Source organism: Lithobates pipiens, unplaced genomic scaffold (genome assembly GCF_037356315.1).
Source record: "Lithobates pipiens isolate NorthernLeopardFrog02 unplaced genomic scaffold, aLitPip1_a1.2 Scaffold_16, whole genome shotgun sequence".
Classification (NCBI taxonomy): domain Eukaryota; kingdom Metazoa; phylum Chordata; class Amphibia; order Anura; family Ranidae; genus Lithobates; species Lithobates pipiens.
Genome location: NW_027507748.1, coordinates 43,486,401 through 43,514,158, shown reverse-complemented (window position 1 = coordinate 43,514,158; position 27,758 = coordinate 43,486,401). Strand labels below are relative to the sequence as shown.

The 27,758-nt window shown below is 49.6% G+C and overlaps 1 protein-coding gene across 3 annotated transcripts in view; it reads left to right on the top strand.

The window, feature by feature from the left end:
• The window catches only part of BCL9 (BCL9 transcription coactivator), a 231,202-nt gene that overhangs the window by 83,566 nt on the left and 119,878 nt on the right, over positions 1–27,758 (top strand). For 2 of the 3 annotated variants that reach the window (XM_077479804.1, XM_077479802.1), the window contains exon 1: positions 18,396–18,683. The exons of the other annotated variant lie outside the window; for it this stretch is intronic. The gene's annotated coding sequence lies outside the window, so the exon portion shown is untranslated. Of the gene's footprint in view, positions 1–18,395; positions 18,684–27,758 lie in introns of those variants that run through there. 3 annotated transcript variants of the gene reach the window in all.

Below are 27,758 nucleotides of genomic sequence, written 5' to 3'. Positions count from 1 at the left end.
CCGACCAGTACCAGGGACCTCCAACTCTATCAACAACTTGCTTTTGTATCTGCTTGTAAGCTTATCCGAGACCCTCATACTGCTACCATGTTACCGTACTGACCCAGCCATCAATGGTTCCTGCCACACTAAAATTGAGTTTTTCCCAGTATAAAAGACCAGTGGCGGAAATACCAATGTCGCAAAGGTTGCACTTGCGACTGAGCCCTGGTGTTCCGTCACCTTGGGGGGGGGGGGGATCCATTGCGGGACTGTAAGGCTTGGTTCACTGTGACCCCAAAGTCGTGTGACTTGCTTGCTATTTCCTTGTGACTTCCTGGAAACTTGCTTGCAACTTGCTTGTGACTTTTGTGATTTAACATGGCAGTCTATAGCACTTGGATCACACCAAAATCACAGAAAAGTTGTGCAGGAATCTTTTTTTTGTCACTGCAACTTGAGTTGCACTGCTTAAGATGGCACCCATTGAAATTAATGTGTTTTGACTTGTCATGTGACTTTATAGGGTTTATTTACTAAAGCTGGAGAGTACAAAATCAGGGTCACTTCTGCATAGAAAACAATCAGCTTCTAAGCTCAGCTTGTTTAATTAAGCTTTGGCAATAAAACCTGGAAGCTGATTGGTTTGTGTGCAGAAGTGAACCGGATTTTGCACTCCTCAGCTTTAGTACATAAACCCTTATGTGTCGCAATGAGAATGGGGGCTTATAAAGAGCCTGCAATGGGAATAAAGGGCTCAAGCATCAGTGGGAAGGGCCCCGGGACCAGAAGAAAGGGCCCCAGGACAGATGGAAAGGGCCAGAAGGGTCAAGGGTTCATGGTTTCCTGCACCGTGAAGACCCTTAAGATTCTAGTTACGCCTCTGTAAAAGTCTGTTATGTGTAAAAAGTAAAAGTGCAACTAGGGTTGCCACCTGTCTGTGATTCAACCGGACATTCCAGGTTTTGAATCGTGTGTCCGTATTTCAGTCCACCTGAAACCTGGACACATTATTCAGACAGGAATGTGGTTCTCTTTAGTGCACCCTTTAATGCAGCCCTCAAATTTTTCACTCGCCTCCTGGAAAATGATTGCTGGCGAGTGTGGGGCTGCCTCAGGGGGGCGAGCACTGCCGAAAGGGGTTGAATGGGAGTCATTCTCCCAGCAAGGGGAAGAGAGAGGAGAGGAAGAGGCGAGCCGGATCATCAGAGTTCGGGGATTGCCCACTGTAACAGATTTTATTTGAATTGCCCAGTGTTCCCGGAGCTTACTGTCACACAGTCACACCTCCTGGCCTGGTGCGTTTGATAGACAGAACACTGGTCCAATACCAGGACATGTGATGTCATCAAAGGTGCCGGGCCAGGAGGCAGGACTGTGTGACAGTGAGCAGTGGACCACCAGGCAATTCACATGAAAGCTGTTACAGTGGGCAATCCCTGCTCTCTGATGATCCAGCCAGCTCGCCTTTTCCTCTGCACAAGTGAGGCTGCATTGATGGGTACAGGTCACTCTGCATTGATGGGCACTGGTTATGCTGCATTGATGGGCAGTGGTCACGCTGCATTGATGGGCATAGGTCATGCTGCATTGATGGGCACTGGTTATGCTGCATTGATGGGCACAGGTCATGCTGCATTGATGGGCACTGGTTATGTTGCATTGATGGGCACAGGTCACGCTGCATTGATGGAAACTGGTTACGCTGCATTGATGGGCACAGGTCACGCTGCATTGATGGGGAATGGTTACACTGCATTGAAGGGCACAGGTCAGGCTGAATTGATGGGCACAGGTCATGCTGCATTGATGGGCACTGGATAAGCTGCATTGATGGGCACAGGTTAGGCTGCATTGATGAGCACTGGTGAGGCTGCATTGATGGGCACTGGTGAGGCTGCATTGATGGGAACTGGTTACGCTATATTGATGGGCACAGGTCACGCTGCATTGATGGGCACTGGTTACGCTGCATTGATGGGCACAAGTCAGGCTGCATTGATGGGCACAGGTCGTGTTGCATTGATGGGGCACTGGTTAAGCTGCATTGATGGGCACAGGTCATGCTGCATTGATGGGCACAGGTCATGCTGCATTGATGGGCACAAGTCAGGCTGCATTGATGGGCACAGGTCGTGTTGCATTGATGGGGCACTGGTTAAGCTGCATTGATGGGCACAGGTCATGCTGCATTGATGGGCACAGGTCATGCTGCATTGATGGGCACAGGTCAGGCTGCATTGATGGGCACAGGTCGTGCTGCATTGATGGGCACAGGTCGTGCTGCATTGATGGGCACTGGTTAAGCTGCAATGATGGGCACTGATGAGGCTGCATTGATGAGCACTGGTGAGGCTGCATTGGTGGGCACTGGTTACGCTGCATTGATGGGCAAAGTTCAGGCTGCATTGATGGGCACTGGTTAAGCTGCATTGATGAGCACTGGTCAAGCTGCATTGATGGGCACTGGTCACGCTGCATTGCTGGGCACTGGTGAAGCTGCACTGATGGGCACTGGTTACGCTGCATTGATGGGCACTGGTCAGGCTGCATTGATGGGCAAGGTAACGCTGCATTGATGGGCACAGGTCACGCTGCATTGATGGGCACTGGTTATGCTTCATTGATGGGCACAGGTCACGCTGCAATGATGGGCACAAGTCAGGCTGCATTGATGGGCACAGGTAATGCTGCATTGATGAGCACAGGTGAGACTGCACTGATGGCCACTGATAAAGTTGTTGTTAATAGTTATTTTTGTATCTTAATTCTGCATAAAACCCAAGTGCAACCCCGTTACAAGTGATGTAGGCTTCCCTACTGATATAGGGGGCTTCAGACTTGACCGTGCTTCTGACTGTATATACTGTTTATGATGCATGAATGGCCATAGCTTATCACCAAAACAATCCGTCAGGCATGTTTGATCATTTTGGTCAGACATAATGTTTTTAAGAATATATTCTGATAATTGTGTAAAGGTCAGATGGTGACAAATGATTGACAGCAGTACGGTGCCTATGTCAAGAAAAAAAACAAAAGGCAAAACCATCTTCTTTTGTTTGTAGACACGTTCCCTGGCTAAACCTGTTCAGAGGAAACCTCAACTGGCTAGGACGGGTTTTCCTGGCCGTTTACAATGGTCTCCCCTCCCTAAATTATGCAAAATTGCCATATGTGGCCCTGCATGTTGGGAGAATGGCTCTATTGATTATGTTTATGCTGAATGATCCTATCTGTGAAGTTGGAGGTCTCTGGTTGTGGTCGGGTTGGGGTCTCTACATGGGTGTATGGACTATAACACCCTCCTATTCTGTGTACCCCAGCAGTCAGCTGGGGTATGTGGATGGGATATATACTATATATGAAATTGTTTTACATGTGAAAGTAGCTAATGTATAAATTACCGTCAATAATATATGTAAAGAGTAACGCTCCGTACACACGAGCGGAATTTCCGTCGGAAAAATCTTCAATGGTTTTTCTGACGGAATTGCGCTTAAGCTTGGCTTGCAGACACACGGTCACACAAGTTCTCTGAACTTTCGACCGTCAAGAACGCGGTGACGTACAACACTACGACGGACCGAGACAATGAAGTTCAATGCTTCCGAGCATGCGTCGAATTGTTTCCGTAGGAATTTTGCGTATCGGAATTGGTACAGACGATCGGAAAATCCGATCTGAACTTTTTCCGACCGAAAAATAGAGAACCTGCTCTCAATCTTTTGCTGGCGGGAATTTGGCCAGCTAAAATCTGATGGAGCATACGCACGTTCGCATTTTCCGACCAAAAGCTCTCACTGGTCTTTTGCTGGCCGAATTTCCGATTGTGTGTATGCGGCATAAGGCTGGTTTTAATTTGTTTTATTATTTTTGTGTAATAATATAATAAATTGTTCTCAATGTGTGTGTTCAATCTGTCATAGTAGCACCTGAAAAGTTTTGGTGCCCATATATGTATTTTTGTTCCAATATTCAGGATAAACGTATGGACCTATGATCTACTTAGGATAATGTATGGAAATGCGATGTATTTAGGATAATATATGGGGTTGTAGGTGAGGCAGGTATATAGACTGTGGCGGATGTAGATATGTCAGCAGGGGTACAGTGTCACAGTATAAGGACTATGTTTAATGCTAAATGTATTTTATATCTACAATTATTTGCATATAGGATAATGTGTGAGATTGTGATCTACTGATCTTTATTAAATTGTATGTGCTTAGCTGCTGTGATGGGGGGGGGGGGCGCTCTGGTGTGAATGGGAGCCTCTGATATGATGGTTGGCCTCTGATGTAAATGGGAGCCCCTGATGTGATGGGGGACCTCTGATGTGAATGTAAGCCTCTGATGTTATGGGGGGACCTCTGATGTGAATGGGAGCCTCTGATGTTATGGGGGGACCTCTGATGTGAATGGGAGCCTCTGATGTTATGGGGGGACCTCTGATGTGAATGTAAGCCTCTGATGTTATGGGGGGACCTCTGATGTGAATGGGAGCCTCTGATGTGATGGGGGGACCTCTGATGTGAATTGGAGCCTCTGATGTAATGGGGGGAGGGCCTCTCACATGATAGGTACCTCTGATGTGAAGGGGGGACTCTGATGTGATGGGGGGGGGCCTCTGATGTGAATGGGAGCCTCTGATGTGATGGGGGGACCTCTGACATGATAGGTACCTCTGATGCGAAGGGGGGCCTCTGATGTAAATGGGAGCCTCTGATGTGATGGGGGAGGGGCCTCTGATGTGAATGGGAGCCTCTGATGTGAATGGGAGACTCTGATGTGATGGGGGACCTCTGATGTGAATGTAAGCCACTGATATGATGGGGACCTCTGATGTGAATGGGAGCCTCTGATGTGATGGGGGGGGGGGGTGGGCTCTGACATGATAGGTACCTCTGATGTGAAGGGGGGACTCTGATGTGATGAGAGGACCTCTGATGTGAATGGGAGCCTCTGATGTGATGGGGGGACCTCTGACATGATAGGTACCTCTGATGTGAAGGGGGGACTCTGATGTGATGAGGGGACCTCTGATGTGAATGGGAGCCTCTGATGTGATGGGGGGGGGGGCTCTGACATGATAGGTACCTCTGTTGTGAATGGGAGCCTCTGATGTGATGGGGGGACCTCTGATGTAAATGGGAGCCTCTGATGTGATGGGGGGGGGGGGCCTCTGACATGATAGGTACCTCTGATCTGATGTGAAGGGGGGACTCTGATGTGATGAGAGGACCTCTGATGTGAATGGGAGCCTCTGATGTGATGGGGGGACCTTTGACATGATAGGTACCTCTGATGTGAAGAGGGGACTCTGATGTGATGAGGGGACCTGTGATGTGAATGGGGGCCTCTGATGTGATGGGGGGGGGGGGCTCTGACATGATAGGTACCTCTGATGTGAAGGGGGGACTCTGATGTGATGAGGGGACCTCTGATGTGAATGGGAGCCTCTGATGTGATGGGGGGGGGCTCTGACATGATAGGTACCTCTGTTGTGAATGGGAGCCTCTGATGTAAATGGGAGCCTCTGATGTGATGGGGGGACCTCTGATGTAAATGGGAGCCTCTGATGTGATGGGGGGGGGGGGGCCTCTGACATGATAGGTACCTCTGATCTGATGTGAAGGGGGGACTCTGATGTGATGAGAGGACCTCTGATGTGAATGGGAGCCTCTGATGTGATGGGGGGACCTTTGACATGATAGGTACCTCTGATGTGAAGAGGGGACTCTGATGTGATGAGGGGACCTGTGATGTGAATGGGGGCCTCTGATGTGATGGGGGGGGGGGCTCTGACATGATAGGTACCTCTGTTGTGAATGGGAGCCTCTGATGTAAATGGGAGCCTCTGATGTGATGGGGGGACCTGTGATGTAAATGGGAGCCTCTGATGTGATGGGGGACCTCTGATGTAAATGTGAGCCTCTGATGTGATGGGGGGGACCTCTGATGTAAATGTGAGCCTCTGATGTGATGGGGGGACCTCTGATGTAAATGTGAGCCTCTGATGTGATGGGGGGACCTCTGATGTAAATGTGAGCCTCTGATGTGATGGGGGGACCTCTGATGTAAATGTGAGCCTCTGATGTGATGGGGGGACCTCTGATGTAAATGTGAGCCTCTGATGTGATGGGGGGACCTCTGATGTAAATGTGAGCCTCTGATGTGATGGGGGGACCTCTGATGTAAATGTGAGCCTCTGATGTGATGGGGGGACCTCTGATGTAAATGGGAGCCTCTGATGTGATGGGGGGACCTCTGATATAAATGTGAGCCTCTGATGTGATGGGGGGGGGGGGACCTGTGATGTAAATGGGAGCCTCTGATGTGATGGGGGGCCTCTGATGTGAATGGGAGACTCTGATGTGATGGGGGGACCTCTGATGTAAATGTGAGCCTCTGATGTGATGGGGGGGACCTCTGATGTGATGGGGGGCCTCTGATGTAAATGGGAGCCTCTGATGTGATGGGGGGGGCCTGTGATGTAAATGGGAGCCTCTGATGTGATGGGGGGGGGGGCTTCTGATGTGAAGTGAGGGGTTTTAGTTGGAGGGGTGACTCTGATGTGATGGGCCTCTGACTTGAAGGGGGTACTCTGATGTGAAGGGGGGGGGGAATCTTACATGATGGAGGGACTTCTGATGTGAAGTTAATATCATTAAGTTAGTTGTGTGCATTGTCCCAGGGTCAGGTTTCCCACTGATAAGTAACATTCCCGTTTTATAGAGCGGGTGCCTGTAGACTCTGCATACTTTTATAGGGTCCCACCACTGAGTAAAGGATGAGAAATGCTGAGGTAGGACGATGGATGGTGTTGTGATCTATACGGCACCACAGATGTTTTAGTTGCTGGCGGAGCACATTGGATAATTGCCGGGATCTATACTGGATAATGGAGTCAATTCACTAGCCGTATGAGCAATTTTAATTGCTTTCCATAGATTATCTTTTTATCTCATGATAACTCTCTCTTCAAAACAGTCAATTGACGAGCTGAGTATTATGTTGATGTCTAGGCATTTTTTTTTCTTTTTTTTTACATTAAATAGATACTTAACCACTGAAAGTGTTTGTTTCTTGTGAATCTTTATCTCCTCTACAAATGGCTAATGTAATACCCTCTTCAATGGACACCCAAATTCACAATGACAGTATTGCCAGTCGGCTGCTGTCTGTATTTACAGTAAAGCCGCGTACACACGGGCGGACTGTATGGCCTACTTAGTCCGTCATACAATCCGACGGACAGTCTGTCCTACTTTCGAATGAACGGACTTGACCACACACGGATGCACAAACAGTCCGTCGAAAGCTTGCGCGATGACCTGTACAGCACGTACGACGGGACTAGAAATAGGAAGTCCAATACACAGCAATGCAACCTTTCGCCGTGTAAATCCTTTCTGAGCATGCGCCATTCTTAGTCCGTCGAACTAGCCTACTGACGAGCGGATTGTCCGCTGAAACCAAAGTACGACAGACAGTATTTCGAAAAATCCGAAATACTTAGTACGCCAGACTGCACGCTGAAAAAGTCCGCTGAAGCCCACACACGAGCGGACTGTCCGCTGAAATGTGTTTCGACGGACTAAGTAGGCCATACAGTCCGCCCGTGTGTACACGGCTTAAGGCTGTTCACACTGATCTGACCCCAAAGTCGTACAACTTCTGATCCGACTTTGCCCTGAGACTTTATGTCCGACTTCCATGAATGGGATCCGACCATACCAGGCCCTTTGAGTCTGATATGAATCATGGGGGGGGGGGGGCCCACACCAAAATAAAAAAATAAAAAAATGGCGTGGGGTCCCCCCCCCAAGAACATACCAGACCCATGGATTTTAAGGGGAACCCCCCCACACCAAAATTTTAAACATCTATACCAGACCCTTATCCGAGCCTGCAGCCCAATAGGTCAGGAAAAGGGGAGGGACAAGATAGCGCCCCCCCCCCTCCAGGATCATACCAGACCACATGCCTTCAACATGGGGGGGTGGGGGCTTTGTGCCCCCCCACCCCAATGCACTTTGTCCCTTTGTTGAAGGGAACAAGGGTTTCTTCCTGACAGCCCTGGGCAGTGGTTGTCAGGGTCTGCTGGCGGGGCTTATCGTAATCTGGAAGCCCCCTTTAACAAGTGGGCCCCCGGATCCTGCCCCCCCCCCCCCCCCGATGTTAATGAGTATGGGGTACATTGTACCCCTACCCATTAACCAAACAAAAAAAGTGTAGTGCTACAAAAAAACAAGAGACTGTTTTCGAAAAGTACTTTATTTAAAATGAAGAATATCCCTCACCGTAGCTCCATGTCTTCTTCTTCCGGTCTTCTCCCTCTGCTTCTTCTCCCAGTTCTTCTCCCTCGGCAGATGACTTCTTCCTCCACTGACGCAATTTTCCTCTGAGGCTGGCTCTCGCTGTTGTGTCAGATCCAGTGTCTGCCAGTTCTTATATAGCCATGGGGCATGGCCATCCTGGGGCGTCACCTGGAGACCCCACCCTTTATGATGTCACACAGAGACCCCGCCCCCTTCCCCATGTGAATGAGTATGGGGTACATTATACCCCTACCCGTTCAGCAAAAAAATGAAGTGTAGTGTTACAAAAAACAAGAGAGTTTTCGAAAAATCCTTTATGTCATGGTTATGCAGTAATCTTTTTCTGTCAGCTTACCTTTCCTCATGTTTTCAGACTAAGAGGCCAGCCAATCTCACCTGGCTGTTTTTATAACCTCTCCTCTAAGCATGGCTCCACCCCAGGCCCTATCAGGGAACCCTATATTAACCAGTGGTGCTGATCAACCATTGTGTATTCTTTGTGTGTTTGGCTTCCTGTTTCCTGCTTGCCATGTGTTCTTCATTTGTCTCTGTTACTGACCTTAGACGTGTTTCCAACTATTCCTGTCTGCTCGTGACCCTGACCTTTTGGCGTGTCCCTGACTATCCCTGTTTGCCTGTGACCCTGAACCTTTGGAGTGTGCTCTGTTGTTCCTGTCTCCTAGTTACCCTGACCTCTGCCTTATCCCTTTACTGTCCTTGTTGTTCCAGCCTGCTGCTTCCTTCTCCTGTAGTCTACTGTGAGCTGTGAGACCCTAGGGGCTGCGACCTGGAGCCAGACTGCAGCAAAGTCTATCCTCACCACTAGAGGCTCTGGCGAACACCCGCTGGCTCTTAGACTCGGCGCCCTAGGGAATCTATGCTCTAGCTCTCACTGGGATCTGTGTTAGTGATCCAGTAGACCTGCTTCCTGAACCTCCCTGGGTACTATCTGCAGCAGTCAGTCCTAGGGTCTGCTATCTTAGCGGTGCACTTCCGACTCCTACGGAGTGCATCTGTCACCTGGTCTCAGGTGACCTGACACTTTATTAAAAATGAATAATGTCCCCAGTCGTAGCTCTGTGTCTTCTTCTCCCGGTTCTTCTCCCTCCGCTTCTTCTCCCGGTTATTCTCCCTCCGCTTCTTCTCCTGGTTCTTCTCCCTCCTATTCTTCTCCCGGTTCTTCTCCTGCCACTTCTTCTACCAGTTCTTCTCCCTCCACTTCTTCTCCCAGTTCTTCTCCCTCTGCTTCTTCTCCTGGTTCTTCTCCCTCCACTTCTTCTCCCAGTTCTTCTCCCTCCGCTTCTTCTCCTGGTTCTTCTCCCTCCGCTTCTTCTCTTGGTTCTTCTCCCTCCACTTCTTCTCCCAGTTCTTCTCCCTCCGCTTCTTCTCCTGGTTCTTCTCCCTCCGCTTCTTATCCCACTTCTTCTCCCAGTTCTTCTCCCTCCGCTTCTTCTCCTGGTTCTTCTCCCTCCACTTCTTATCCCAGTTCTTCTCCCTCCGCTTCTTCTCCTGGTTCTTCTCCCTCCACTTCTTCTCCCTCTGCCAATGACTTCTTCCACCGTCCCGGTCCTCCCCCGACACTGGCTCCCGCTGTTGTGTCAAGTCCGATGTCTGCCAATTCTTATATAGCCATACGGCGTGGCCATTCGGGGACATCACCTGGAGACCCCACCCCTCATGACATCACACAGAGACACCGCCCCCAAGGACAGGATCGCAGCACCACCCTTATTTGAGCTACGTAACATGTTCAGCAACTTGACTGATGGAGTTGCGGCTGTGAGTGGGCGGTTCCTGTATTTTTGGGGATTGGACAGCAACAGAAAGTGGGTGTGGTCTGGAATTGAGCATGTCAAATGTGGGCAGTGAGTAAGGTGACAGTGTGCCTGGGAACTGGGACTTAATGTTGATAAGAATGCACTTGTGGTCTCCATCCAACATCTGTGTGATGGGGTGACAATGAAAAAGCACAACTGTGAGGCTCTATACCAGGACAGGACCTGCACAGGACCTGCATAGGAAAAATGTTATTTTAATGAAAGTTGCATATTTTAAAAATATGAAAAAAAATAAGTTTGAAATGACTTTAACATGTTAAAGGTTATATGAGGTTTTTCATCTATTCAATACACCAATAATTAAATTGCATGGGGTAATTTCATGTGATTTATGTGATAACTACTCAAAATACTGCATATATTATGCTATAGTGCATTGATCCCCCGTGTCCCTCAGGTAGGATATGGTAAGTGATATGCTGTGATTTATTTATACCCCATAATGGTATACCAATCAAATCCAACTGTTGTTTCCCTAGAGTGCAGAGTTAAAAATAAAACAAGGATCCTGATTGGTTGATGCAGGCAAAATAAAACAAATGTTTCTGTTATTTCATACATGAGCCCCAATCTATTTAATACTAGATAATGTACAATGGTCATTGACCTAGATAGGAGATATAGAATATGTTCTTCTGTGATCTGTAGAGGATAATGAGTGTCTCAGGCAGGGTATATGGAGTATATGGAATAGTGCATGGGTCAGGCAGGGTACTGTAAATGGAATATACTGTATATGCTACTGTGATTTATACATGTCTCAGACAGGGTATATATAGGGGGCTGTGATTTATACATATGACAGGCAGGGTATATATATATATATATGTTAGTATTCTTAGCTGTGATTTGACTATATGGGTGCTGTGGCTTATATACAGCATACATCATATATTGGATGCTGTAATTTGACTATACAATGTATGGGGTCTGTATATATGATATACATGGGATGCTGTGAATTTTACATGTCTCAAGCAGAGTGTCTGCAATATATACAATAATGCATGGTATATACAGGGTGTATGTATATATAGTATGAGGTGCTGTGATTTGTATGTATGCTGTAATTAAGGTGCTGTGATTTGTATATATTGTATATAGAGAGTGCTGTGATTTCTATATATCATATACGGTATATGAGTGCTGTGATTTCTATATAGATCATATATATATATATGAGTGCTGTGATTTCTATATATCGTATACTGTATATATGTGGGTGCAGCGATTTGCATATATAGGATGCTGTGATTTATACAAGTCTCAGGCCTGGTGTTTGCAATATATAGGATATTGCACGGTATATATAGGACGCTATGATTTGTTTATACAGTGTATTTACATATAGGGTGCTGTGATGTGTATGTATGGTATATATTGGGTGCTGTGATTTATACATGTCTCAGGAGGGTGTATGGTAAATATACTACATGGTATATATGGGTGCTGTCATTTGCATATATGATTTATATATATGATGCTGTGATATTTATATAAAGTTTGTGTATATATGGAGAGCTGTGATTTGTATGTATGCTATAATTAGGGTGCTGTGAATTATACATGTTTTAGACAAGGTGTATGCAATATATAAGATACTGCATAGTGCATATAGGATCGTGTGAGATATATACTGTAGTATATATAGAGGGGTGCAGTGATTGGGGGTCTTGCTGTATATAGAGGGGTGCGGTGATTGGGGTCTCAGTATATATTGTGTAGTATATAGAGGGGTGCAGTGATTGGTGGTCTCGGTATATAAGGTGTAGTATATAGAGGGGTGCAGTGATTGGTGGTCTCGGTATAAAAGGTGTAGTATATAGAGGGGTACGGTGATTGGTGGTCTTGGTATATAAGATGTAGTATATAGAAGGGTGCAGTGATTTGGGGTCTCGTATATAAGGTGTAGTATATAGAGGGGTGCAGTGATTGGTGGTCTCGGTATATAAGGTGTAGTATATAGAGGGGTGCAGTGATTGGTGGTCTCAATATATATAGTGTGGTGCATAGAGGGGTGCAGTGATTGGGGGTCTTGGTATATATTGTATAGAATATAGAGGGGTGCAGTGATTGGGGGTCTCGGTATATAAGGTGTAGTATATAGAGGGGTGCAGTGATTGGTGGTCTCAGTATATATAGTGTGGTGCATAGAGGGGTGCAGTGATTGGGGGTCTCGCTGTATATATGGTGTAGTATATAGAGGGGTGCAGTGATTGGTGGTCTCGGTATATATAGAGTAGTATAGAGAGGGGTGCAGTGATTGGGGGTCTCGGTATATAGGGTGTAGTATATAGAGGGGTGCAGTGATTGGGGGTCTCGGTATATAAGGTGTAGTATATAGAGGGATGCAGTGATTGGTGGTCTCAGTATATATAGTGTGGTACATAGAGGGGTGCAGTGATTGGGGGTCTCTGTATATAAGATGTAGTATATAGAGGGGTGCAGTGATTGGAGGTCTTGCTGTATATATGGTGTAGTATATAGAGGGGTGCAGTGATTGGTGGTCTCGGTATATAAGGTGTAGTATATAGAGGGGGCAGTGATTGGGGGTCTCGGTATATAAGGTGTAGTATATAGAGGGGTACAGTGATTGGTGGTCTCGGTATATATATTGTAGTATATAGAGGGGTGCAGTGACTGGTGGTCTCAGTATGTAAGGTGTAGTATATAGAGGGGTGCAGTGATTGGTGGTCTCGGTATATATAGTGTAGTATAGAGAGGGGTGCAGTGATTGGGGGTGTAGTATATAGAGGGGTGCAGTGATTGGGGGTCTCGGTATATAAGGTGTAGTATATAGAGGGGTGCAGTGATTGGTGGTCTTGGTATATATATTGTAGTATATAGAGGGGTGCAGTGATTGGGGGGTCTCGGTATATAAGGTGTAGTATATAGAGGGGTGCAGTGATTGGTGGTCTTGGTATATATAGTGTAGTATATAGAGGGGTGCAGTGATTGGGGGTCTCGGTATATATAGTGTAATATATAGAGAGGTGCAGTGATTGGGGTTCTCGGTATATATAGTGTAGTATATAGAGGGGTGCAGTGATTGGTGCTCTCGGTATATAAGGTGTAGTATATAGAGGGGTGCAGTGATTGGGGGTCTTGGTATATATGGTGTAGTATATAGAGGGGTACAGTGATTGGTGGTCTCGGTATATATATATATTGTAGTATATAGAGGGGTGCAGTGACTGGTGGTCTCGGTATATAAGGTGTAGTATATAGAGGGGTGCAGTGATTGGTGGTCTCGGTATATATAGTGTAGTATAGAGAGGGGTGCAGTGATTGGGGGTGTAGTATATAGAGGGGGTGCAGTGATTGGGGGTCTCGGTATATAAGGTGTAGTATATAGAGGGGTGCAGTGATTGGTGGTCTTGGTATATATATTGTAGTATATAGAGGGGTGCAGTGATTGGGGGGTCTTGGTATATAAGGTGTAGTATATAGAGAGGTGCAGTGATTGGTGGTCTTGGTATATATAGTGTAGTATATAGATGGGTGCAGTGATTGGGGGTCTCGGTATATATAGTGTAGTATATAGAGGGGTGCAGTGATTGGTGGTCTCTGTATATAAGGTGTAGTATATAGAGGGATGCAGTGATTGGGGGTCTCGGTATATATGGTGTAGTATATAGAGGGGTGCAGTGATTGGTGGTCTTGGTATATAAGGTGTAGTATATAGAGGGGTGCAGTAATTTGGGGGTCTCGGCATATAAGGTGTAGTATATAGAGGGATGCAGTGATTGGGGGTCTCGGTATATATGGTGTAGTATATAGAGGGATGCAGTGATTGGGGGTCTCGGTATATAAGGTGTAGTATATAGAGGAATGCAGTGATTGGGGGTCTCGCTGTATATATAGTGTAGTATATAGAGGGGTGCAGTGATTGGGGGTCTCGGTATATAAGGTGTAGTTTATAGAGGGATGCAGTGATTGGGGGTCTCGGTATATAAGGTGTAGTATATAGAGGGGTGCAGTGATTGGGGGTCTCGGTATATATATTGTAGTATATAGAGGCGTGCAGTGATTGGGGTTCTCTGTATATAAGGCGTAGTATATAGAGGGGTGCAGTGATTGGTGGTCTAGGTATATATAGTGTAGTATATAGAGGGGTGCAGTGATTGGGGGTCTCGGTATATATAGGATAGTATTTAGAGGGGTGCAGTGATTGGGGTCTCGGTATATAAGGTGTAGTATATAGAGGGGTGCAGTGATTGGGGGACTCGGTATATATAGTGTAGTATATAGAGGGGGGCGGTGATTGGTGGTCTTGGTATATATAGTGTAGTATATAGATGGGTGCAGTGATTGGGGGTCTCTGTATATAAGGTGTAGTATATAGAGGGGTGCAGTGATTGGGGGTCTCTGTATATAAGGTGTAGTATATAGAGGGGTGCAGTGATTGGTGGTCTCGGTATATATAGTGTAGTATATAGAGGGGTGCAGTGATTGGGGGTCTTGGTATATAAGGTGTAGTATATAGAGGGGTGCAGTGATTGGTGGTCTCGGTATATAAGGTGTAGTATATAGAGGGGTGCAGTGATTGGTGGTCTCGGTATATAAGGTGTAGTATATAGAGGGGTGCAGTGATTGGTGGTCTCGGTATATAAGGTGTAGTATATAGAGGGGTGCAGTGATTGGGGTCTTAGTATATGAGGTGTAGTATATAGAGTTCGCAGTGATTGGGGTCTCGGTATATAAGGTGTAGTATATAGAGAGGTGCAGTGATTGGGGGTCTCGGTATATAAGGTGTAGTATATAGAGGGGTGCAGTGATTGGTGGTCTCGGTATATATATATTGTAGTATATAGAGGGGTGCAGTGATTGGTGGGCTCGGTATATAAGGTGTAGTATATAGAGGGGTTCAGTGATTGGTGGTCTCGGTATATATAGTGTAGTATATAGAGGGGTACATTGATTGGTGGTCTCGGTATATATATATTGTAGTATATAGAGGGGTGCAGTGATTGGTGGTCTTGGTATATATATTGTAGTATATAGAGGGGTGCAGTGATTAGTGGTCTCGGTATATAAGGTGTAGTATATAGAGGGGTGCAGTGATTGGGGGTCTCGGTATATATAGGGTAGTATATAGAGGGGTGCAGTGATTGGGGGTCTCGGTATATATAGTGTAGTATATAGAGGGGCGCAGTGATCGGGGAGTCTCGGTATATATAGTGTAGTATATAGAGGGATGCAGTGATTGGGGGTCTCGGTATATAAGGTGTAGTATATAGAGGGGTGCAGTGATTGGGGGTCTCGCTGTATATATAGTGTAGTATATTGAGGGGTGCAGTGATTGGGGGTCTCGGTATATAAGGTGTAGTATATAGAGGGGTGCAGTGATTGGGGGTCTTGTATATATAATGTAGTATATAGAGGGGTGCATTGATTGGTGGTCTCGGTATATAAGGTGTAGTATATAGAGGGGTGCAGTGATTGGTGGTCTCGGTATAAAAGGTGTAGTATATAGAGGGGTGCAGTGATTGGTGGTCTCGGTATATAAGGTGTAGTATATAGAGGGGTGCAGTGATTGGGGGTCTCGCTGTATATAAGGTGTAGTATATAGAGGGGTGCAGTGATTGGGGGTCTCGGTATATAAGGTGTAGTATATAGAGGGGTGCAGTGATTGGGGGTCTCGCTGTATATAAGGTGTAGTATATAGAGGGGTGCAGTGATTGGGGGTCTCGGTATATAAGGTGTAGTATATAGAGGGGTGCAGTGATTGGGGGTCTCGGTATATAAGGTGTAGTATATAGAGGAGTGCAGTGATTGGAGGTCTCGGTATATAAGGTGTAGTATATAGAGGGGTGCAGTGATTGGGGGTCTCGCTGTATATAAGGTGTAGTATATAGAGGGGTGCAGTGATTGGGGGTCTCGGTATATAAGGTGTAGTATATAGAGGGGTGCAGTGATTGGGGGTCTCGGTAAATAAGGTGTAGTATATAGAGGGGTGCAGTGATTGGTGGTCTCGGTATATAAGGTGTAGTATATAGAGGGGTGCAGTGATTGGGGATCTCGGTATATATAGTGTAATATATAGAGGGGTGCAGTGATTGGGGGTCTCGGTATATAAGGTGTAGTATATAGAGGGGTGCAGTGATTGGTGGTCTCGGTATAACAGGTGTAGTATATAGAGGGGTGCAGTGATTGGTGGTCTCAGTATAAAAGGTGTAGTATATAGAGGGGTGCAGTGATTGGTGGTCTCGGTATATAAGGTGTAGTATATAGAGGGGTGCAGTGATTGGGGATCTCGGTATATATAGTGTAATATATAGAGGGGTGCAGTGATTGGTGGTCTCGGTATATAAGGTGTAGTATATAGAGGGGTGCAGTGATTGGGGGTCTCGGTAAATAAGGTGTAGTATATAGAGGGGTGCAGTGATTGGTGGTCTCGGTATATAAGGTGTAGTATATAGAGGGGTGCAGTGATTGGTGGTCTCGGTATATATAGTGTAGTATATAGAGGGGTGCAGTGATTGGTGGTCTCGGTATATAAGGTGTAGTATATGGAGGGGTGCAGTGATTGGGGGTCTCGGTATATAAGGTGTAGTATATAGAGGGGTGCAGTGATTGGGGGTCTCGATATATAAGGTGTAGTTTATAGAGGGATGCAGTGATTGGGGGTCTCGGTATATAAGGTGTAGTATATAGAGGGGTGCAGTGATTGGGGGTCTCGGTATATAAGGTGTAGTATATAGAGGGGTGCAGTGATTGGGGGTCTCGGTATATAAGGTGTAGTATATAGAGGGGTGCAGTGATTGGGGGTCTCGGTATATAAGGTGTAGTATATAGAGGGGTGCAGTGATTGGGGGTCTCGGTATATAAGGTGTAGTATATAGAGGGGTGCAGTGATTGGGGGTCTCGGTATATAAGGTGTAGTATATAGAGGGGTGCAGTGATTGGGGGTCTCGGTATATAAGGTGTAGTATATAGAGGGGTGCAGTGATTGGGGATCTCGGTATATAAGGTGTAGTATATAGAGGGGTGCAGTGATTGGGGATCTCGGTATATAAGGTGTAGTATATAGAGGGGTGCAGTGATTGGGGGTCTCGGTATATAAGGTGGAGTATATAGAGGGGTGCAGTGATTGGGGATCTCGGTATATAAGGTGTAGTATATAGAGGGGTGCAGTGATTGGGGGTCTCGGTATATAAGGTGGAGTATATAGAGGGGTGCAGTGATTGGTGGTCTCGGTATATAAGGTGTAGTATATAGAGGGGTGCAGTGATTGGGGATCTCGGTATATAAGGTGTAGTATATAGAGGGGTGCAGTGATTGGGGATCTCGGTATATAAGGTGTAGTATATAGAGGGGTGCAGTGATTGGGGGTCTCGGTATATAAGGTGTAGTATATAGAGGGGTGCAGTGATTGGGGGTCTCGGTATATAAGGTGTAGTATATAGAGGGGTGCAGTGATTGGGGGTCTCGGTATATAAGGTGGAGTATATAGAGGGGTGCAGTGATTGGTGGTCTCGGTATATAAGGTGTAGTATATAGAGGGGTGCAGTGATTGGGGATCTCGGTATATAAGGTGTAGTATATAGAGGGGTGCAGTGATTGGGGGTCTCGGTATATAAGGTGTAGTATATAGAGGGGTGCAGTGATTGGGGATCTCGGTATATAAGGTGTAGTATATAGAGGGGTGCAGTGATTGGGGGTCTCGGTATATAAGGTGGAGTATATAGAGGGGTGCAGTGATTGGTGGTCTCGGTATATAAGGTGTAGTATATAGAGGGGTGCAGTGATTGGGGATCTCGGTATATATAGTGTAATATATAGAGGGGTGCAGTGATTGGGGATCTCGGTATATATAGTGTAATATATAGAGGGGTGCAGTGATTGGGGGTCTCGGTATATAAGGTGTAGTATATAGAGGGGTGCAGTGATTGGGGGTCTCGGTATATATGGGGGGGGGGGTGAAGAAGTGGGGCGGTACCACCCGTCACTTTAGTGGAGGGGGGAGGCGGGAGGACTCTCCGCTCGGAGTGGAATGTTCCTCCGGAGAGAGAGGAAGAAACAGGCAGACAGTGTGGGCGGGGCCCTATTAGCGCTGGGCGTGCCCAGAGGACTCTCACGAACCCTTTAGCTGTGAAATGGAGGGGGCGTGTCGCTCCCCGGCGCTGTGGGCGTGTCCGGGGTGTCAGACGGAGAGGCGCTCTGCGAGAAAGCTGGGAATGTCGGGGCGTGTCCGGTGAGCGGAGGGGAAGGAGGCGTGGCCCGGCGGCACGGCGCGAGGGGAGGAGGAAGGCACCACTTGCAGGAGCCGGAAAGGGGGAGGGCAGGAGAAGGTGCTGCTGCTATCGCTGAGGAGGAAAAAAAAAAAAAAGACAATGGAGCCTGTGTGCGGCTGCGGGAGATTACGGCTGCCGCCGAGCGGCCCGCACTGCCGGCTGTGAGGAGAAGAGCGGGGAAGACCCCGGAGAGCGCGTCACATTTCACCTCTCCCTCCCCCCAACACCTCACACACTGCCCCGGATCAACCCCCCTCCACCACCCCCGCGCGGGAGATCGCCTCGTCCTGCTGCTGCTACTGCCGGTGAGTGACGGGACTGGAGAAGGCCGCACATCCGGGGAATGACGGCGGACTGGGCCTGAGGCCTGCGGTGTGAGTGAGAGGCAAGTCCGGCCTGTGTGAGGAGGGAGGCGGCCTGAGAGTGACGAGAGAGCCGAGGCCTGAGTGCGGCCTATCATAGGTACTCCTCTCCTGTGTGTGAGGACTGAGGGGTCCTGACGTAGGGACTCCTCTCCTGTGTGTTAGGACTGAGGGGACCTGACGTAGGGACTCCTCTCCTGTGTGTGAGGACCGAGGGGACCTGACGTAGGGACTCCTCTCCTGTGTGTGTGTGTGAGGACCGAGGGGACCTGACGTAGGGACTCCTCTCCTGTGTGTGTGTGTGTGTGTGTGTGTGTGTGTGTGTGTGTGGACCGAGGGGACCTGACGTAGGGACTCCTCTCCTGTGTGTGTGTGTGTGAGGACCGAGGGGACCTGACGTAGGGACTCCTCTCCTGTGTGTGTGTGTGTGAGGACCGAGGGGACCTGACGTAGGGACTCCTCTCCTGTGTGTGTGTGTGTGAGGACCGAGGGGACCTGACGTAGGGACTCCTCTCCTGTGTGTGTGTGTGTGTGAGGACCGAGGGGACCTGACGTAGGGACTCCTCTCCTGTGTGTGTGTGTGTGTGAGGACCGAGGGGACCTGACGTAGGGACTCCTCTCCTGTGTGTGTGTGTGTGAGGACCGAGGGGACCTGACGTAGGGACTCCTCTCCTGTGTGTGTGTGAGGACCGAGGGGACCTGACGTAGGGACTCCTCTCCTGTGTGTGTGTGAGGACCGAGGGGACCTGACGTAGGGACTCCTCTCCTGTGTGTGTGTGTGTGTGAGGACCGAGGGGACCTGACGTAGGGACTCCTCTCCTGTGTGTGAGGACCGAGGGGACCTGACGTAGGGACTCCTCTCCTGTGTGTGTGTGTGTGTGTGTGTGAGGACCGAGGGGACCTGACGTAGGGACTCCTCTCCTGTGTGTGAGGACCGAGGGGACCTGACGTAGGGACTCCTCTCCTGTGTGTGAGGACCGAGGGGACCTGACGTAGGGACTCCTCTCCTGTGTGTGTGTGTGTGTGTGTGTGTGTGAGGACCGAGGGGACCTGACGTAGGGACTCCTCTCCTGTGTGTGTGTGTGTGTGTGTGTGTGAGGACCGAGGGGACCTGACGTAGGGACTCCTCTCCTGTGTGTGTGTGAGGACCGAGGGGACCTGACGTAGGGACTCCTCTCCTGTGTGTGTGTGAGGACCGAGGGGACCTGACGTAGGGACTCCTCTCCTGTGTGTGTGTGAGGACCGAGGGGACCTGACGTAGGGACTCCTCTCCTGTGTGTGTGTGAGGACCGAGGGGACCTGACGTAGGGACTCCTCTCCTGTGTGTGAGGACCGAGGGGACCTGACGTAGGGACTCCTCTCCTGTGTGTGAGGACCGAGGGGACCTGACGTAGGGACTCCTCTCCTGTGTGTGAGGACCGAGGGGACCTGACGTAGGGACTCCTCTCCTGTGTGTGAGGACCGAGGGGACCTGACGTAGGGACTCCTCTCCTGTGTGTGAGGACCGAGGGGACCTGACGTAGGGACACCTCTCCTGTGTGTGAGGACCGAGGGGACCTGACGTAGGGACTCCTCTCCTGTGTGTGAGGACCGAGGGGACCTGACGTAGGGACTCCTCTCCTGTGTGTGAGGACCGAGGGGACCTGACGTAGGGACTCCTCTCCTGTGTGTGAGGACCGAGGGGACCTGACGTAGGGACTCCTCTCCTGTGTGTGAGGACCGAGGGGACCTGACGTAGGGACTCCTCTCCTGTGTGTGAGGACCGAGGGGACCTGACGTAGGGACTCCTCTCCTGTGTGTGAGGACCGAGGGGACCTGACGTAGGGACTCCTCTCCTGTGTGTGAGGACCGAGGGGACCTGACGTAGGGACTCCTCTCCTGTGTGTGAGGACCGAGGGGACCTGACGTAGGGACTCCTCTCCTGTGTGTGAGGACCGAGGGGACCTGACGTAGGGACTCCTCTCCTGTGTGTGAGGACCGAGGGGACCTGACGTAGGGACTCCTCTCCTGTGTGTGAGGACCGAGGGGACCTGACGTAGGGACTCCTCTCCTGTGTGTGAGGACCGAGGGGACCTGACGTAGGGACTCCTCTCCTGTGTGTGAGGACCGAGGGGACCTGACGTAGGGACTCCTCTCCTGTGTGTGAGGACCGAGGGGACCTGACGTAGGGACTCCTCTCCTGTGTGTGAGGACCGAGGGGACCTGACGTAGGGACTCCTCTCCTGTGTGTGAGGACCGAGGGGACCTGACGTAGGGACTCCTCTCCTGTGTGTGTGTGTGAGGACCGAGGGGACCTGACGTAGGGACTCCTCTCCTGTGTGTGTGTGTGAGGACCGAGGGGACCTGACGTAGGGACTCCTCTCCTGTGTGTGTGTGTGTGTGTGTGTGTGTGTGTGTGTGTGTGTGAAGACCGAGGGGACCTGACGTAGGGACTCCTCTCCTGTGTGTGTGTGTGAGGACCGAGGGGACCTGACGTAGGGACTCCTCTCCTGTGTGTGTGTGTGTGTGTGTGTGTGTGTGTGTGTGTGTGTGTGTGAAGACCGAGGGGACCTGACGTAGGGACTCCTCTCCTGTGTGTGTGTGTGTGTGAAGACCGAGGGGACCTGACATAGGGACTCCTCTCCTGTGTGTGTGTGTGAGGACCGAGGGGACCTGACGTAGGGACTCCTCTCCTGTGTGTGAGGACTGAGGGGACCTGACGTAGGGACTCCTCTCCTGTGTGTGAGGACTGAGGGGACCTGACGTAGGGACTCCTCTCCTGTGTGTGTGTGTGAGGACCGAGGGGACCTGACGTAGGGACTCCTCTCCTGTGTGTGTGTGTGAGGACCGAGGGGACCTGACGTAGGGACTCCTCTCCTGTGTGTGTGTGTGTGTGTGTGTGTGTGTGTGTGTGTGTGTGTGAAGACCGAGGGGACCTGACGTAGGGACTCCTCTCCTGTGTGTGTGTGTGTGTGAAGACCGAGGGGACCTGACATAGGGACTCCTCTCCTGTGTGTGTGTGAGGACCGAGGGGACCTGACGTAGGGACTCCTCTCCTGTGTGTGAGGACTGAGGGGACCTGACGTAGGGACTCCTCTCCTGTGTGTGAGGACTGAGGGGACCTGACATAGGGACTCCTCTCCTGTGTGTGTGTGTGTGTGTGTGTGTGTGTGTGTGTGAGGACCGAGGGGACCTGACGTAGGGACTCCTCTCCTGTGTGTGTGTGAGGACCGAGGGGACCTGACGTAGGGACTCCTCTCCTGTGTGTGTGTGTGTGTGTGAAGACCGAGGGGACCTGACGTAGGGACTCCTCTCCTGTGTGTGTGTGTGTGTGTGTGTGTGTGTGTGTGAAGACCGAGGGGACCTGACGTAGGGACTCCTCTCGTGTGTGTGTGTGTGTGTGAGGACCGAGGGGACCTGACGTAGGGACTCCTCTCCTGTGTGTGAGGACCGAGGGGACCTGACGTAGGGACTCCTCTCCTGTGTGTGTGTGTGAGGACCGAGGGGACCTGACGTAGGGACTCCTCTCCTGTGTGTGTGTGAGGACCGAGGGGACCTGACGTAGGGACTCCTCTCCTGTGTGTGTGTGTGAGGACCGAGGGGACCTGACGTAGGGACTCCTCTCCTGTGTGTGTGTGAGGACCGAGGGGACCTGACGTAGGGACTCCTCTCCTGTGTGTGTGTGTGTGTGAAGACCGAGGGGACCTGACGTAGGGACTCCTCTCCTGTGTGTGTGTGTGAGGACCGAGGGGACCTGACGTAGGGACTCCTCTCCTGTGTGTGAGGACTGAGGGGACCTGACATAGGGACTCCTCTCCTGTGTGTGAGGACTGAGGGGACCTGACATAGGGACTCCTCTCCTGTGTGTGAGGACCGAGGGGACCTGACATAGGGACTCCTCTCCTGTGTGTGTGTGAGGACCGAGGGGACCTGACGTAGGGACTCCTCTCGTGTGTGTGTGTGTGAGGACCGAGGGGACCTGACGTAGGGACTCCTCTCCTGTGTGTGTGTGTGTGAGGACCGAGGGGACCTGACGTAGGGACTCCTCTCCTGTGTGTGTGAGGACCGAGGGGACCTGACATAGGGACTCCTCTCCTGTGTGTGTGTGAGGACCGAGGGGACCTGACGTAGGGACTCCTCTCCTGTGTGTGTGTGAGGACCGAGGGGACCTGACGTAGGGACTCCTCTCCTGTGTGTGTGAGGACCGAGGGGACCTGACGTAGGGACTCCTCTCCTGTGTATGTGGGGACTGACTGACATAGGGACATACCAGTGTGAGGGGGCACTCTGTAGGACATTATCTCCTGTGTGGGGACCTGAAGTAGGGACGTAGGTCCTCTGACCCCACGAATACAGGACATATCACCATGACATCTCTCTGGTATGTATAAAGGTATCGTCCATCTGCTGTGTGAGGACATGTATGACCTGGTGTAGGGACATATCTGCTATGTGGCGATCGAGTGGAGCTCACATGGTGACCTATCCTGTGTGTGAGAGCAGAGAGGACCTGAGATGGTCACATATCTCTGATATGGGGACAGAGAGGACCTGAGATGGTCACATATCTCTGATATGGGGACAGAGAGGACCTGACGTTGGGACATAGTTCTTGAATCTGAGTTTGGAGAGGAGTTTATTTGGGACATGTCTCCTGTGTGAGGACATGGGGGACCTGGTATAGGTCAATATCTATCACATGGGGTCAGAGAGGACTTGATCTTGTGTTGGAACCAAGGGATTGTGTCATATGGATATATCTCCTGTGTGAGGGGACCTTCCATAGGGACTTATCTGCTGTGTGAAGACACATATGACCGGCATATGTCCTTATCTCCTGTGTGGAGACATATGGAACCTTAAATCGGGACACATCTCCTATGGTGTGGACAGAGAGGACCTGTCATAGAGACCTACACTGATCAGCCATAACGTTATGACAGCTGACCGGCTAAATGAATAATATTGATTATCTCTTTACAATGGCTTCCTTAAATCAGTGGGATATATTGGGCAGCAAGTGAACATGTTGTCCCTGAAGTTGGTGCGTTTGAAAGCAGAAAAAAATGGGCCTAGCAATCAGTTGTGTATTGGCCCGCAGATCAGTCAAGGTTGTCCATGCTGACCCGTGTCCACAGCCAAAAGCCCCTATGATGGCCATATGAGCGTCACAACTGCACCGCGGAGCAATGGAAGAAGGTGGCCTGGTCTGATGAATCACGTTTTTCTTTTACATCGTGTGGATGCCCGGATCCTTTAGCGTCATTTACACAGGGAAGAGACAGTACCAGATGCAGTATGGTGGGGGGGGGGGGGGAAGAAAAACTGGTGGATTCAGTGTGTGATGCTTTGGCCAATGTTCTGTTGGGACACCCTGGGTCCCGCCGTTCGTGTGGATGTTACTTTGACACACATACCACCTACCTAAACATTGATGCTGACCACGTACATCCCTCCATGGAAATGGTCTTCTCTCATGGCAGTGGCCTCTTTTGTGTCCTGTCACTGCAAAATGGTTTGAGGAACACAACAAGTTTGAGGTGCTGACTTGGTCTCCAGATCTCAATCCAATAAAGCATCTGAGGGATGTGCCAGAAAAACAAGTCCGGTCCACGGAGGCCCCACCTTACTACTTACAGGACTTAAAGGATCTGCTACTCAGGGTTTGGTGCCAGATGCCACAGCATACCTTCAGAGGTCTAGTGGTGGTCTTTCCTTTACACGTCCCGGCTGTTTTGGCAAAAAAAAGGGACCTTTTCAATATTAAGTGGGTCACCGTAATGTTATGGCTGATCAGTGTGTCTGATCTATTGGGTAAAGAGAGTACTTGGCATAGGAGCATACATATCACCATTATAGGGGAAAGGGGACATTGGCATGGGGACATCTTTATACATCTATATTTGTAAAGGACATAGAGGACCTGGCAAGATATACATTGTATATGTGTGGTTACAGAAGAGACTTAACATAGGGACATTTCTCCTCTGTGTGTAAGGAGAGGGACCTTACATATGGACGCATCTCCTGTGTGTGGACCTGACATGGAGACGCATGTCCTGTGTGTGACGGCATTGGGGACCTGGTATGACATCTGTGAGGGGAAAAAGAGGGCCTGACATAGGACAAATTTCTTGTTTGGGATCAGAGGTTATCAAACATAGGGATATATCTCCTGTGTGGTGAGAGAGGGGACCTTTATATAGAAAAGTATATCTTGTGTAGGGATAGAAAGGACCTGACCTTTGGGTTCTGCCATAGGGACATATCGTCTGTGGGGGGGTTGACACAGCGGAGGCTCTCCAAACATAGGGACATCTCCTGTGTGTGTGTGTGTGTGTGTGTGAGATCCCACTCTTCCGGGTAGGGGGCGTGCCTCCCCCGATTAGTGGGTGCACGGTATCCAACGTCCCACAGCACCTGCCAGTCATTATGCGTAGACAGAACTGCGATCTGCCTATATGAACAAGGAAGATCCCCTTTCTGACTGGAGGGAAGGGATGCGGTTTGTGTCTCTGCAAAGCAGGGAAAAAGTTCCTTCTCTTCCCCTAGTAAAAGCACCTCCCACAGTATAGTGAAACGCAGGTTAGGCACGCGATTAACCATTTGATCACCCCCTGATGTTAACCCCTTCCCAGCTAGTGTCAGTACAGTGCATATTTTTTTTTGCCAGTAAACACTGTTGGTGTCGTTCCCAGAAAGTGTCAATGTGAGAATGTCTGCTGCAATATTGCAGTCCTGCTATGTCGCTGATCACCATTATTAGTAAATTAATAAATAAAAATATCCCTAGTTTGTAGGTGGTATAACTTTTTTGTGCAAACCTATATATGCTTATATATGGAATTTTCTTTTCCAAAAATATGTAGCATACATATTGGCCTAAATGTTCTTGAAAACTTTTTATTTTTTTTGGTTTTATAGCGCAAAAATACCACCCAAAAAAGCTCTATTTGTGGGGAAAAAATGACATACCGTGCGTTTTATTTGGGTACAGCGTTGCACATTTATGCAATTGTCAGTTAAACTGACACAGTACCATATGCAAAAAATGGACTCGTCGTGAAGGGGGGTAAATCTTTCAGAGGTCAAGTGGTTAAATAGTGACTCGTCTCTTGTATGGGATAGTTAGGAACTGCCATAGACTCATAGCTCATGTATATGTGAAAGAGACCTGACATATCAAATATTCCTCCCATGTATAGGGGAAAGCGGAGACCTGACATACTGAATTTCTTTCTTTCATTAACGGACACAGCGTTCCATTCAGAACCATAGGGTTATACCGCCCCTACAGGAGTAGGACACTAGGCAGAAACACTGGGCAGTCCTAGGTGGTATAGACCCACCTCCTATGCTATAGGCCTTCAGTTTTTTTTTTTTTCTGCCTACTCAGGACTAAGGACCTAGTTCCCTGCTGGGATCTCTAGTCCTGGTAATTTTTTTGTTTTTTCTTTTTTCCTGGATTTTTCTACGGTGAGATCTACAACCAACTGCCAGGCTGGGCGACGGGCTGGACACCAAGATCCAGTGGTCTCCCCAGTCTGGCCAGCAAGCACGTGCAGACTGCAGATACTTGCTAGGTCGGCTGTGGCATAACCCCCTGACCTTGCGAGTTAAATGTCTTGAGAGGCCGCATACTACCTGGTCTTGGCCTGAGTCACAGCGTTCCTAATGGCTGACAGCCCCCCCCCCACTTCGGTGATGAGGGGATCTGTCTGGGAGCGTTACCCGCATGCTTCGCTGAATCTGTAAGTACGGGGCCCCCCTCCTCTCCTTCTCTGGACGTGGTGTGGGGTGCAGGTACTCCCTGGGGTGATCAGTCCCTCCGGCCTTCTCCATCTCGCTCCCTTCCTTCCCAGGTGAGGCATAGGCATCTGGCTTAGGTGTTTTTGGGACACTGTGCCCCCCACCTTCTACCCCCAGTGTTGCTACTGGAGAGCATCCCTTGGGCCCACCTGCTGCAGTGGTTGGGCCTGGAAGGCGGGTGACCGGACGTCCGCAATCAGGGGACCGACTGCGGTGGGCCTTCCGTAATTTATGCCACAGCCCACTAGGCACTGGGTGGGCGGCGGAAGCCGCCGCTTTGCGTTTTTGGGTGCCCCCCCTCAGTTCAGCGGCTCGGATCGGACCAGTCCCGTCCCCCGACACCCCCCCCTACCAAAGGGGCGGCACTGTGGAGGCCCTGAGGGCCATCTTGTCTTGGGGGTCCTTTACGTGGGCCTGGCGTGGATGCTCCTGGCGCTCCCTGTGAGGGGCCTCGGTCGGCGCCCCCTTGTGGGCCTCGGGCAGTGGGGTTCTCAGTTGGTAGCCTCCTCCTGAGTTTTTTTGTGGTGGCGCTTAAGCATATAGTCTAGTAAATGGCACCCCACCGTCCTCCCCTACCTCCTCTGTCTCAAACGATCCTATATCTGGCTCTGCTGCCAGGGATGTGGCCCACCTTGCGGGGTTGGTGGCCACGCTCCCTGTCATGTTAGGGAGTGAGGATGATTGCTCCAAAACTGCAGTGGTGCACGAAAAGGCGATGTTGTCGCATTTATTACATCTGTGATTGAACCTTTCAAGATGGGAGGGGGATGCAGCGGTGGATGGTTGGTTCCCCTTTGGCATCCATAAGCCGCCTTAAAAAGCCTTCCCTTCTCCCTTTTTATTTTGCAAAATTTGTCCATGAAGACTGGGAGTGTCCAAAGTGCCCTTTGTGCTTCCGAAAACGTTTGCTGTGAGGTACCCCTTTGAGGAGTTCTTTCTTCAGAAGTGGACTGTTCCACCAGTAGTGGACCCCCTGGCTCTAGGCTGGCTGCTCAAGGCAACCATGATTCCAATAGAGGAATATTTGGCGTCTAAAGATCCAGCTGACATATCTAGAGGGGGGAGCATAATCCCCCTGCCTTTGCGGCATTGGCCCGGCCTGTTGGTCTAGGCGCTGCAGTCTGTCTGCTATGCCTTTTGGCCACAGTTCCCCTAGTTGCTGAGCTCTATTTCCGCAGTGGTGCTTAGACATGTATTGTGGGCGCTACCCTGGATGACATCATTGCGTGT